General features: G+C 40.2%; 1 protein-coding gene and 1 pseudogene across 1 annotated transcript in view; both read right to left on the bottom strand.

The window, feature by feature from the left end:
* Window positions 1-12891, bottom strand: part of LOC118849937 (ATP-dependent translocase ABCB1-like) — a 496364-nt gene that overhangs the window by 223804 nt on the left and 259669 nt on the right. The window lies entirely within an intron of this gene.
* LOC118849941 lies at window positions 10214-11106 on the bottom strand (annotated as a pseudogene).

Here is a 12891-nt window from a genome sequence, read left to right as displayed (position 1 = left end):
TCAGAGCGAAAGTCCGGCCCCTCAGTGATGCCCCCGAGAACAGGGGCTGAGGATAGGGGAAGCCACATGCTCAGCTTCACACAAGGAGCTCCCTTGGGATTAGCACCCAGGGCTGCCTCCGCTTCCCTCTGCCCAGGCCAGGGTTGCCCTTCAATTTGCAGTGTCCAGGAGGTCCTAATGAGGGGCTGGACGCGGGGGGGGGGGGGAATTCCACTTGGGGCTCCCTGTGGTCATCGGTTTGCCCACCTGTGAAGTGATCTCTGCCGCTGTAAGTGCTAGAAGCCTAGTTTGTCCCAACCTCACCCTTCGCCTCTGAACCACAGCTGGCTGGATGGAAAGGGGGCTGGACTGTGCTCACAGCCGCTTCACCTCTCCCCCTCCCCCACCACTCTAGGCTGTTAGCCAAGTCGCTGCTGAAGACTGCCCTTTCTCCTCTTCTTCTTCCTCCAGGGATTTTGGGTGTACTCCGTCCCGGGAAAGCAGCACTCCGCAGGTACAGAAGCCACGGCTCCGAGGCATGGGCCCTCTGCCCCTCCCCGGTTAGTGCTTTCTGCCCGGGCACAGCCCCGCGGCAGATATCCGGACCTGAATGACTCCAGAGACAGACCTCTGCCACCGCCGCCGCCGTCCTCTCTCCCTGCCCCTTTAAAACCCCGGGACTGGAGGTGCTGCCAGTCCTCTGGCCGGGTTGCCCCATCCTGTTGCCGGGCTGCCCATCCTCTGGCCAGGTTGCCCATCCTCTGGCTGGCCTCTGTGCCACTGAACCCTGTCCTTCCATCTATCAGCTCCCAGGCTCTCCGATTGATTGCCCATCCCCGGGCCACGTGCACTCACCTGGGGTCCGCTCTCACCAGCACACTGTGGAGGTTGGATGTGGGAAGAGGAAAGAGAGCAAAAGCAGCAAAAGCCTGTGCTGGAGACTTCTCGCTATAGTCTGGGAGGCGAGCTTCCTAGACACTGAGCAAATGAGACAGAGCTTCTGATGGAGAAACTCTTGAACCTTTGGCAAGCTGTCCACACCCTCTTTAGCCCAGCCTATCAGTCCTACAGCTCAGCAGGTACTGCGGTGGGAAGACTCCAGTTTATTAAGGATTGGTATTTTAAAAAAAATCATAAAAGGCATTTTCAACCATCCCCTTGATCCTTTCGATAGTGTCCTATTTTGCCAAAGAAGAAGCTGAAATATTTCCTGAGTCTTAGAGCACAGGCAATATTTAGTGAATGCATCTTTTTAAAAGACATTAATTTATAAATTTAAATTTTATTTTATTTTAGCTACAATACACGTGTGCTTAGGTGTTAGGAGTTTTCACTAGGGCAGTTAGATGCAAAGATCTAGACTTGCCGGGATTCTTAGCCTTTTTTAATGTCATAGACATTCTGGTACTCAGCAGAAGCCTATGAATTCCTTTCTTAGAATAATGCTTTAAATAGTTCAAATAAAATATATAGAATTACAAAAGAAATCACTTATATTGAATTACCAGTATGAAAACATTAAAAAAAATTGTATCCAAGTTCATGGAACCCCAGGTTAAGAATTTTCCCTCTGGAAGCTTTCCCAGGATTATGATAAGGGAGATATGGCTAAAGTGTAAGAATAGAAGATAGGAAGTCCTAGGTACAAATCCTGCCTTGGATATTTAACAGCTGTCTGGCCATGAGAGTGTCACTTAAGCTTTTTAGACCTCAGCTGCTTCATCTGTAAAGTGGGCATAACCCCCTTCCCCTAGCACCTACCTCACAGGGTTAGGCAGTTCACAGGAGATGGTATGAAGAACTCTTTTCCAACTCTAAAGCACTGGGAACCACTAACTAATTAAGTACCTGTCATAATTTACATAAATGTACTATGTCAGTTATTTTTAAAGAGTTTTCTGCCTTGGTGATAATGTACCAAAAAGGCAAATTTTAGTAATTACCTGACTGTACCCTAAGGGAACAAAATGGAACTAAATGCAACTTTACTTCTAAATGCAATAAAATTCTTTAAGCAACAGCAACTCCCTATTGAATGGTAAGCACTGTGTACTTACTAGCAGTAGACAAATTTTTCAGTATACACATATTTTTTTGGTCAAACTACACTGATTGAAAACACATCTATAGCATTTATAAAGGGTGGATTTTTTGATCTCAATTCAATATCCCCATATACTGGAGGGAGGAGAGATGTGTAATAAAACTAATTTTTGCATTAGAATGTTGTTTTTACCTTTACAGTATCTCAAGTTACTCTTTTTCTAGCTAGGTGTTACCAAGAATAGAGTGCCGGCCCTGGATTTCAAATCTGGCCTCAGATACCTGCTACCTGTGTGACTCTGGGCAAGTCACTTAACCCTGCTTGCCTCAATTTCCTCACCTGTAAAATGAGCTGGAGAAGGAAATGGCAAACCACTGCAGTATCTTTGCCAAGAAAACCCCAAATGAGCTCACAAAGAGTTGGACACAACTGAAAAACAACTAGGTATGACATATGAAGATTTGCACTGCAATATCCTTTTAGGACTAGAATCCCCTGAACGCTAAAATCATTGAAACAAAAGCTAGAAAGCAAGTTAGTTTATTTAATTTTTCTGTCAGAGTTTACAAAGCTATTTTACTGAATTTTATCCTTTTAGAGGTCTCAGGGGGAAACAGAGTGGTAGAGTAGACAGTGTACTGGACTGGACAAGGATTCAAATCTCCCTAGCTCTATTACATATTACCTTTGTGACCTGGGAGAGGTTACTTAACGCCTGTAGGCTCCTGTTTAGTAGGGGGATTGGAGTAGTTGAGTTTCAAGGTCCATTCCAGCTCTAAATCTGTCATATGGTGTGGTGGGACATCTATTAACTTCCTATAACTCTCCCCTTTCCAAAAAATCTTCATTGACATTTCTTTATGGTTAATTGCTCCTGCCTTTATTTAATTATTTTTCACCAATTTAGGCTACTAGCACTTTAAAAAAACTTTCACTGGTAATTTTAAAAATTAAAATACAGCAAATATCTTTGTTTTCCTCAGAATTATATATCGCTTCCTCTAGAGAGCCTCTTCAAATTAAAACCTGCTTACTGATATGATATCAGCACATGATAGGAGTGAACTTAACACATTTAAAATTCATCTCACATTATCTTCTTTCATATAGTTTCTCAGCTTAAATTTCACCAAGAGATTTAAATACAATGTTCTAGGTATAATGACCCTAAGGGAATGAATAGTAATTTTTCACTGTATCTTCTGGCTGTTGTTTCTACCTCCTTACCAGGGATCTTTTCCAACTTTCATTTGTTCAGTCTTTTTTTTCAGTCATGCCTGACTCTTTGTGACCCTCTTTGGGTTTACTTGGCAGAGCTACCAGAGTGCTTTGTTGTGTCCTCCCTCAGCGCATTTTACAGATAAGGAAACTGAGGCAAACAAGGTTAAGTGACTTGCCCAGGGTCACTTGGGCTAGTAGATGTCTGAAGCAGGATTTGAACTCAGGAATTTCCTGACTATCCACTGCACCACCTAATTGCCCAACTATTTAGGTGACTTTAAACTTGATTTGTAATCTTCTTCTTGACTTCTGCTATCATTCTGCTTCAACATTTCTGATTGGACTTCATAAATCTCCAGTTGTGTACCATACGAATCATTTATTAACAAGGACACATACCATTATGCTCATTGTCAAGTCTCCAACCCTTTGCTCATGCTGTGCCCCTCACTGAAGTGCTCATTCCACTTCTGCCTTCCCAACTCCTATGTCCTTTTCAAGGACTAAGTTCAAATTCAACATCTTCCCTTGAGTACTCCAAGAAAATGTTGGTTTTTCCTTTTTCTGAATAACTGAACTCTGCATTCTCCGAACAGCATGGCACTTTATCACAGAAGCTGCCATTCACATGGCCCTTTAGGATTTACTGAGCACTTTCCTCATTACAACCTCATATGGTGAGATAATGTTCATACTAAAAGTCACTGACATTAACCATATAAGTGATACATAATGTTTTATGGCATTACATCATTTGATCATAACAACCCATCCCCTGAACTTCCCTATTTCTCTCAAGGGCACCACCATCTTTTATTAACTCGGAGTCATCTTCTGCTCTTCATTCAGCATGTCTAATGTGTTGCCAAGTCTCGCCAAATATATCTTCATCACATCTTTCCAGTCCATCCCCTTCTCTCCATTCCTAAAACCACCACCCTAGTGGTAAGACCCTTGTAACTTGACAGGTCTCCCTGTCTCAAGTCTCTCCCATTTATAACTATTCTCAACAGGACTGTCAGTGATATTCCTAAAGCACAAGTCTGACCATATCACTCCCCTGCTCAGTAAATGGTAGTGGTTTCCCTCTCACCTTTTAGATCAAATATTAGTGGCTGCTTGGTCCAACCTATACTCATATGCAATCCCCAATATAACATAGCTAATAGGTAGCCATCCAGTTGCTGCTTGAAGACCTCCATGGAAGAGAAACCCACCCCTTATTGATGCAGCTCATTTTACTTTTGTATAGTTCTAATTGGTAGGATATTTTTCTTGACATTAAGCCCAAATTAGCTTCATTGCAACTTCTCCATTGCCCCGGGTCTGTCCTTTGTGGTCAAAGAGAATAAATTCAATCCTTTTTTTACATAAAAGCTCTTCAAATACTTAAACACAACTATTTTGTCCCTATGACTCTTTTTTTCCGGGTTAACTAAACCTATTTCCTTCAGCTGTTCCTCATATCACCCTCTAATTTCTCTTCTATTTACTTGTATATATGTGGTTTCTCCCCAATTAGATTTTAAGATACTTTTCTTACTCATCTTTGTATCTCCTGAGTATCCATCCCTAGCATAAAGTACATAGTTAATAAATGTCCATTGAAAAATGAATTGATTGAAAGACTCCACACTCAGATATCCACTTTTATCCTAATTCCTCACAAATCATTCTTTTCATAGCCTATCCAAGGCCATCCAGATATCCAAGAAAGATGGATTTAGTCAATTTATGTTATTGTCCAGAAAATAGGCATTCTCATACATTTGCCTTTTCCTCTTTTCTTGTTAAGCCAATTGTTAGGCCAATCACTTTTCAGTGACCATAGGCTTCGTTGAGGAGATCCTCACAGTGCCATTACTTAAAAGACCTTCCCATTATAGGGAATCCCTCTTTCATTTGACATTTGGAAGGAGATGCAAAGGGTAAGGGGGGGTGTATAAGCAGTTTACAGCATGTTTCCATGGTTGAATTGCATGTAAGAAGTAGCATGATGGCTATTGTGGAGGAAATATGTGATTAGAAAAAGGAATGGGCCAGTTTTGCTGCAAGAGTGAGGGATAAAAGACAGGCATCAGTGGTAGATAAATAGATGGGTGATAGATCAATGGATATATATTATATATATATATATATAATATATATATATAAATGATAGATCAATGTATGTCAGATTGATTATAGATGATCAATTGATAGACAAATAAATGAAAGGTAGATGATATAAGAATGAAAGATAAAGGATAGGTAGATGATAGATCAATAGATTATTTAGAGATAGATAATAGATTGATAGATGACAGATTAAGGATAAAAGATAGAAATAGATCAATAGATGATGGTCTGATTAAAGTTGCTAGATGACAGATTGATGATAAATGACATTGACATACAGATATAGGTAGATATATGATAGATTAAAAGATGTTAAATTACGGATAGATAGAAAGAAAAACGGATGGTGGGTGGGTGGATGGATGGATGGAAAAGGCCTGTATGAAGTATTTACTATATGCCAGGTACTGTTCTAAGTGTTGGGAATTCAAATTCCGACAAACCAGACAGCACCTGCTCTCAAGGATCTTATATTCTAATAAGAGAGGACAACTCATAAGACAGAGATAGAAAAGGAAGGGAGAGTTACAAGTGGTGAAGAATCCTGTGGAGATAGCCAAGGAAACAAAGGGTGATTCTAGGTAAAACAAGAGAAAAGCTCACTTATCAGAGCTGGGAGACCCTGGGGAGAGAGTCCAAGGCTGCAGTAAGGGAAGTTGAGATTGGTGGCCTGAGTGTACATAGTCACAGAATATTAAAAGGCCTAAAGGAGGGTCTCTAGAGCTCTGGGCAGACCTTCTGTGGAGGATTTACGAGAGAGCCTGGACAAGAATGACACAAGGATGAGAAGATATAGATTGGTGCGGATCTCTACTATCAGAAGTATTAACCATATTGATGATATAGATCCATTGATGCATTTAGTGTATGCTTAACACATTGTTTTAGTGAAAAGGTGATGCTGAACAAGTCCAAGGCTAGACACAGTAGAGGATGTGGGAAGATATAATTACCCAACTTCACGCAGTTACATCACAATTCCCAAAGTAGGAATGTCCATACAAGGCTAAACATCTTGCCATAAACATTAGGTGATGACCTGATGCATCAGCTTTGAAAATGGCCTGTTTTATCTGATTAACAACCTTGAACACAATTATGTCCTTGTGCATGGAATAATAAATGTCCTCTCTCTGTAGCACTGACAAAAAAACAATCAATTAGTAAGCTAGTAAGTTAGACAGTTAAGGAGTGGAAGTATGTTAAGTAGAAGTACATTTGAACTGAAAACAACTTTCTAGAAATGACTAGAATTCATGCCTGAGTTATCTGTTTTTTATATGGCTCATAAGTTTAGAGCTGGAAGGGAAATTCTTATTGTCCAGTTGTTTTCACTTCTGTCCCACACTTTGTCCCCCATTTGGAATCTTCTTGGCAGAGATGCCGAAATTGCTTGTCATTTCTTTCTCCAGCTCATTTTACAGATGAGGACACTGAGTCCCATAAAGGCTAAAGTTCATACTGCTAATGAGGACTAGATCAGAGCTTAGTGCCAGATTCTAAATCTCAAAATCCTGTGCTCTTTCCATGGCATCATGCTGAAGTAGTCCTTGGATGAATTAGTTAATAGAGCTACTGACATCTAATATCAAAACAATTCAGTACATTATACATCTAATTGCTCATTTAGGCTTAATGAGTTCCCTGGATGGGACAGAGTAGAGCAATAAATAGCCAGACCTTATATAGCACTTCAAGGTTTGCAAATAATTTTACATATATTGTCTGACTTGATCCTCCCAACTCTTTGAGGACAGGATATCATTATCTCCAGTTTTTAGAAGAGGAAACTTAAGCAGAAAAGTAAAATGACTTGCCCAGATTCACACAGCTAAGTGTCTGAGATAGGATTTGAACTCAGCTCTTCCTGACACCAACTCTAGCACTCTATCCAGTGGACTACCAAGCTGACCAGAAGATCAGAAAATTCAATAGGTATTTAATAAGTTTTCACTCTTTCCTTAATCTTTATTCACATGTCATAGAATAAATCAGTGATAGGATTTATTAGTAGTTATTTTATACTTAACATTCTAAAGAAAAAAAGATACTGTTTTTCATTTTCTTTTTCAAATATATAGCCCCTGCCCCAAAGCCCATTATTATGGGGCTCTCTCCTCATTGGCCCCTGCATGGGGGTGAGCAGAGATGTCCAGAGGGGGAGAGCTTAAGGTTTCTTGATCTTTTGGAACTGTTTAAGCTTCAAGAGGAAAGATGGAAGAGGCCACCCCCACCTCAAGAGAGGGCTTTGGGACAGGGGCTACCTAAAATAAAATTGTATTGATATGTTTTATTTTTACCTCACTTCAATGTCCAAATGGGTACTCACAAGCAAAAAACAACTGCTCGACAAAAACAAACTATTCCTTCAAAGTAGTCACCTTGGAAAGTGGTACCTAAATTCCAACAATGTTGCCATGGCACATCCTGGAATTCCCTTGAAAGCCCAGGGCACAGTCTTCTGGATATCCCTGGTGGTAGCAAATCTTTGTCCTTTAGGAGTAGAATAGATTTTTTTAAAAAATTAAACTACCAAAAGTCCATTTGGAGCTATAGCTGGTAGATCAAGTAGTTGACATGTTTCTGTTTGTGTTTATTCTGTCTCTGAGAAACGTCTGAAGTGTAGCTAGAGAGGAGATCTCGTTAAACAATAATGATTTGGATGTATTGGGCATATTTTTAGGTTCTCATTACTTTCTGACCATAGACAGTCTCTGTTTGTTGTAGATAATCTGACCAGAGAAAATCAATAAGATATTTGTCTTAGGTGGTTTCTAGTTTTAGAAGAGACAGTTAAAATGTCATTTCCTGTTGAGGTGTGCCTTTTTGTTGCTTTATGGTCTATAGACTTTGGAACAAAATTAACTCAGCTGAACTCTCTTCCTGGATCTCCAGTTCAAATGAGTTCAGCATTTCACAGATAACCTATTTAGTGTTAAAAAAAAAAAAAGAACGGACTGTTTAAAGAGACACAAAGTGTTTCAAATAGATCACCATAACACAGAGTTTACCCTATCAGAATATAAACCCCAAGCTTGGGTATAATGACTTTGTTCTGCTTTAAAAATGGAAACTTGAGAGTAGATGGGTTTTATTTTCAATATGTAGCAAGTATTCCTTAACACAGAGTCATGAAATCTCAATTGTAAGGCCAGCTCAAAGGCTGTCTTTTCCAATCCGTGTCTGAATAAGCATCCTCTAATGATAATATTATAATGATAATAACAAGAGCTTTAAAGTTTGCAATGATCTTTACATTTTATCTTATTTAATCCTCCCAACAACTCTGGGAGATATGTGCTATAATTATTCTCACTTTATAGACGAGGAAACCGAGACTGAGAATGGATAAGTGACTTACCCAGGGTCCCACAGCTAGTAAAAACTAAGGCAGAATTGAACTCAGGTCTTTCTGATTCCAAGTCCAGTGCTCTACAACAGATGCATAAGATACATGACCAACAGACTGCCTGTAGCCCACAACCCTCCCAAGTGTGTCCCGTACCAGATTAAGATGTAGCTGGGAAATATCTGACAAAATAAGCACAAATACACTATGACATAATTAATATGTCATTTTCTAAGTCAATGTGTGGCCTGCGGGGACGGTTTAGAACTTTCCATTTCTATCTGATTGTGACACCTCTGCTCTACAACATTACTAAGAAATAGTTATCTGGCCTTTACTTGAAGCCTTCCAGGGAAGGAAAATCCACTATATTCCAATAGCAATCATTCAGATACTTTTAAGACAGCTATTTATTTCAGAAGATACAGAAGATGTGTTCTCCAGGGCTAAGTGTCCTCAGCTTCCTTATCTTCTTCTGGCATGATCTCAAGTCCCTTTGCTATCCTGGGAGTCCTCTGAGCAGTTTTTAGCATGGATGCCACTCCAAAAATGTGGCACTTCAAACAGAACACAGTACTCTAGCTGTGCTCATACCAGGGCAGAATACAAGGGGACTATCACCTCCCTGGGGCAGCTGGGGGAGGGTACCATAGTGCATAGATCTCTGGGCTTAGAGTCAAAAAGACTCATCTTCCTGAGCTCAAATCCAGCCTTAGGCACTTACTAGTTGTGTGACCTAGGCAAGTCACTTAACCCTGTTTGCCTCAGTTTGCTCATCTATAAAATGAGATGGAAAAGGAAATTTCAAACCACTGCAGTATCTTTGCCAAGAAAACCCCAAACTGAGTTACAAAGAGTTGGATATGACTGAACAACAACAAATCACCTCCCTAGTCCTTTATGTTAGGGGGCCACTATGTCACACAGCTCACATTTATCATAAAGCCGACTACAACAAAACTCCTTTTTTAATCTTTGCTTTTTTCAGATGAGCTGCTATCTTCATCACTTTATCCTTTGGAAGTTTATATTTTTTAGAATCTTCTGTGTATTTATTGTTTTATAGCAGAATGACCAACCCAGATCATCATAACTGCCAAATAATCAGCTGTGCAAAAGAGTATATATAGTGCTTAAGTACAAATGGAAGACACGATTTTTTTAAAATAAATACTTAAACACAAATTTATAGTTCTACAAAAGAGCATTTAAACTAGATGGTCTAAGTTGATCTGCCTCCTTGGACCCACAGTCACTGTTATTTTCCCAAAAACCGATAGAATCAATATATGGAATCATCATCAGTTCCACTGTGTGAATAATGGATCATAATAAATGAGTCCCTTTTTCTAAGAGCTTCTCCTGTTTCCCCTACAAACATGATCTGGCCTGGATAAAAAGACAATAGGAATTTCTTGAAGGTCAGTGGTCCAAAATGCTAAGTGTGGTTAAGTATTCTACATGATCTATATTCACTGGTTCCTTTTTTAGTTAGGATGAACTTAGATGACTTTCTTCAATTCATCATACAGCATAAGCACGAAAGCTCCACCCATGCCTCTAAGAACATTGGACCAGGCACCCTTGAAGAAAGCTTTGCCACCCTCATCATTAGCAATCATCTTCCAGCAGTCAATTGTCCCAGGGTACATGATATCAATTCTTTTGCGCCCAGACTGCATCATCATTTGCCGCCTTACTGTCTCAAAAGCATAAGAGACCACACTGGCTACAGCAGTCACTGATTGCACAATCACGCAGCTTATCACAATATGAGTGTTTTTAGGATCTGGGAGCATACCTTTTGCTGTATCATAGATTCCAAAGTAAGCTGCTCTATAGACAACGATACCCTGAACTGAGACATTGAAACCTTGATACTAGCCACGAATTGTATTAGACTTGGTGATTTTCACAAGGCAGTCTCCCTGGCCTTTGAATTCTCTTTCAGTGCCAGATTTCCCAAATCGGCTGCCAAGTGGGTTCTCCCAAAATCCAAGGGGGAGACAAAGCAGAGAGAAGTGGCTCCAGCTGCACCACCAGAGGCAAGATTGCCAGCAAAACACCTCTAAAACTGTATGTTTGTCCACTCCTCCCAAAAGCACCTGTTTATACTTATCCTTACAGGCAAAGTTAAGGGCCTGCGTGGGGAAATATCTGATGACATTTGCTAAGTTAGCCCGCCAGAAGGAAAGCACCCCTTGTTCCTTTGGAATTCGGACTGTACAATTCACTATGCTTTTGTTCTGCTCATCTGCAGCAATTTGTTACTTGCATGCTGCACCTGCAATAGTAGCTTAACTCTCTCGATGGGGGTCACCACAGTCTTGAAGATGGCAGCAGCGATGCCACCTGCCAGGAAGTCCTTGGCAAAGGAGATTGCCTGTTCCGTCATGGTTACAGAGAGGGAAAGTGTTGGAGCGGGAGGAAGAAGGCGGGTGAGAGGGGGTCAAAAGCTGGGGAACTCCACGCTGCTTGCATAGCCGCTTGCTACAGCTCAGACCGAAAGGCGGAAGCTTATATTTTTTAAACACTAAGGCAATATTTTTACATTTATCCTTATTGAATTTCATCTTATTAGATTTGACCCACTGTTCTGGCTGAACAAGAATTTTAATGACTGTGACCTTGTCATCTAGCATTTTAGCTATCCCTTCTAGCCTTGTATCATCTAAATATTTGATAAACATGCCTTTTATGCTTTAAAGAGACACAAACTATTTCCAATAGATCACTAGGTGTTTCAGTGGAAGACCTGAGTTCTGGTTCTGCTTTAGATGCTTACCAGCTGCATGACCCTGGGCAAGTCATTTAACTTTTAACCTTTTCCTTCCTCAGTTTTGTCATCTGTAAAATAGAGATAATAATAGTACCTTTGCCAAGGTTGTGGCAAGGATCCAATGAGACAATATCTGCAAAATGCTTCATAAACCTCAAAGTACCATATAAATGATCCCTATCATCACCATCATCATCATCATCATCATCATTAATTCAAATGATTGATGCCAATGCTAAACTGGAAAGGACCAAGGACAGTTTCTTGGGGAATTCCACTAAGGACTTCTTTCCAAGTTAGCATCAAACTATTAATGATGACATGATTCCATCTATTCAACGGGTTCCAAATCTCCTGGTATGTTGGGTAGATCTTCTATGTAAAATATATGGAAGAATGTGGAGAAGGATCTCAAGGGAAGTGAAGGTAGGGGATGGGTTGTGATCTGTATCATTGAATTACCCAAATTTATGAGATCATAGTAATAATAAATATTTAATAATTGCCTGTTGCCATTGAAGTACTGAAGTATAAAGTATGAACATCAACAGCCAAATAAATAGTCAATAGATTTCATCTTCTCCAGTGGCATTTTATTGTCTCTAAGTTGGAGAATGGAAGATCGTGCCTTCTGCCATATCTTCTTTCTGCCATTCAAGGCTCTACAACGTAAGACAGTAAGGTCAACAGTGGGGTTAGACATCTGATATAGGACTTCCCTCACTGGGCCCTATTTTCCAAAGGGAGCAGCTTATCTCTAGAAGACAAGGAGGAGGGAATGGCCAGCCTTGTGCAATATTTGAAGGAGATGCAGACTATCTTTACATGGTACTGACCTCCTATTCGTTCTCACACCTTTTGATTTTTGAGTAAACTTTTTATATGTATTTTGTGGATGCCTTTTGGTTTTTACATCATGATAATTTCAACCTTCCCCACTCCCACTCCAGACAGAAGCATTCCTTCGGGATAGGAAATGGACCTATGATTCCACTGAGATAAGACCTCCAGGCTGAAGAAGTTCCATCTACAAATGCAGACTGCATTTTGTTGTAACATAAAGTTATAGGGAATTGCCTAGAACACTGAGAAATTAAGTGATTTTCCCAGGGTCACAGAGGCAGGCCTTGAGTTCAGGTCTTCAGCTCAGCTCTTTATACACTTCACCAAACTGTCTCTCATCATGAGGACTCCCTTATCACAAAGAAAAATGAGCAAGACCACCCAGTGGAATGACTATATCTGACAATAGGTACAATACTTAATGCTAGTAGTCCCTAACCTATAAAGGAGAGAAACACATGTCATCATCTGTCCTTCAGGAACTTCATTGTTTTTTGCTTAATGCATTTGAATTCCTCCCAATGAGCTTTTCATTATACATTATTATAGTCACTGTGT

Source organism: Trichosurus vulpecula, chromosome 5 (genome assembly GCF_011100635.1).
Source record: "Trichosurus vulpecula isolate mTriVul1 chromosome 5, mTriVul1.pri, whole genome shotgun sequence".
NCBI classification, from domain to species: Eukaryota; Metazoa; Chordata; class Mammalia; order Diprotodontia; family Phalangeridae; genus Trichosurus; species Trichosurus vulpecula.
This window is presented reverse-complemented; position numbering and strand designations above follow the sequence as displayed.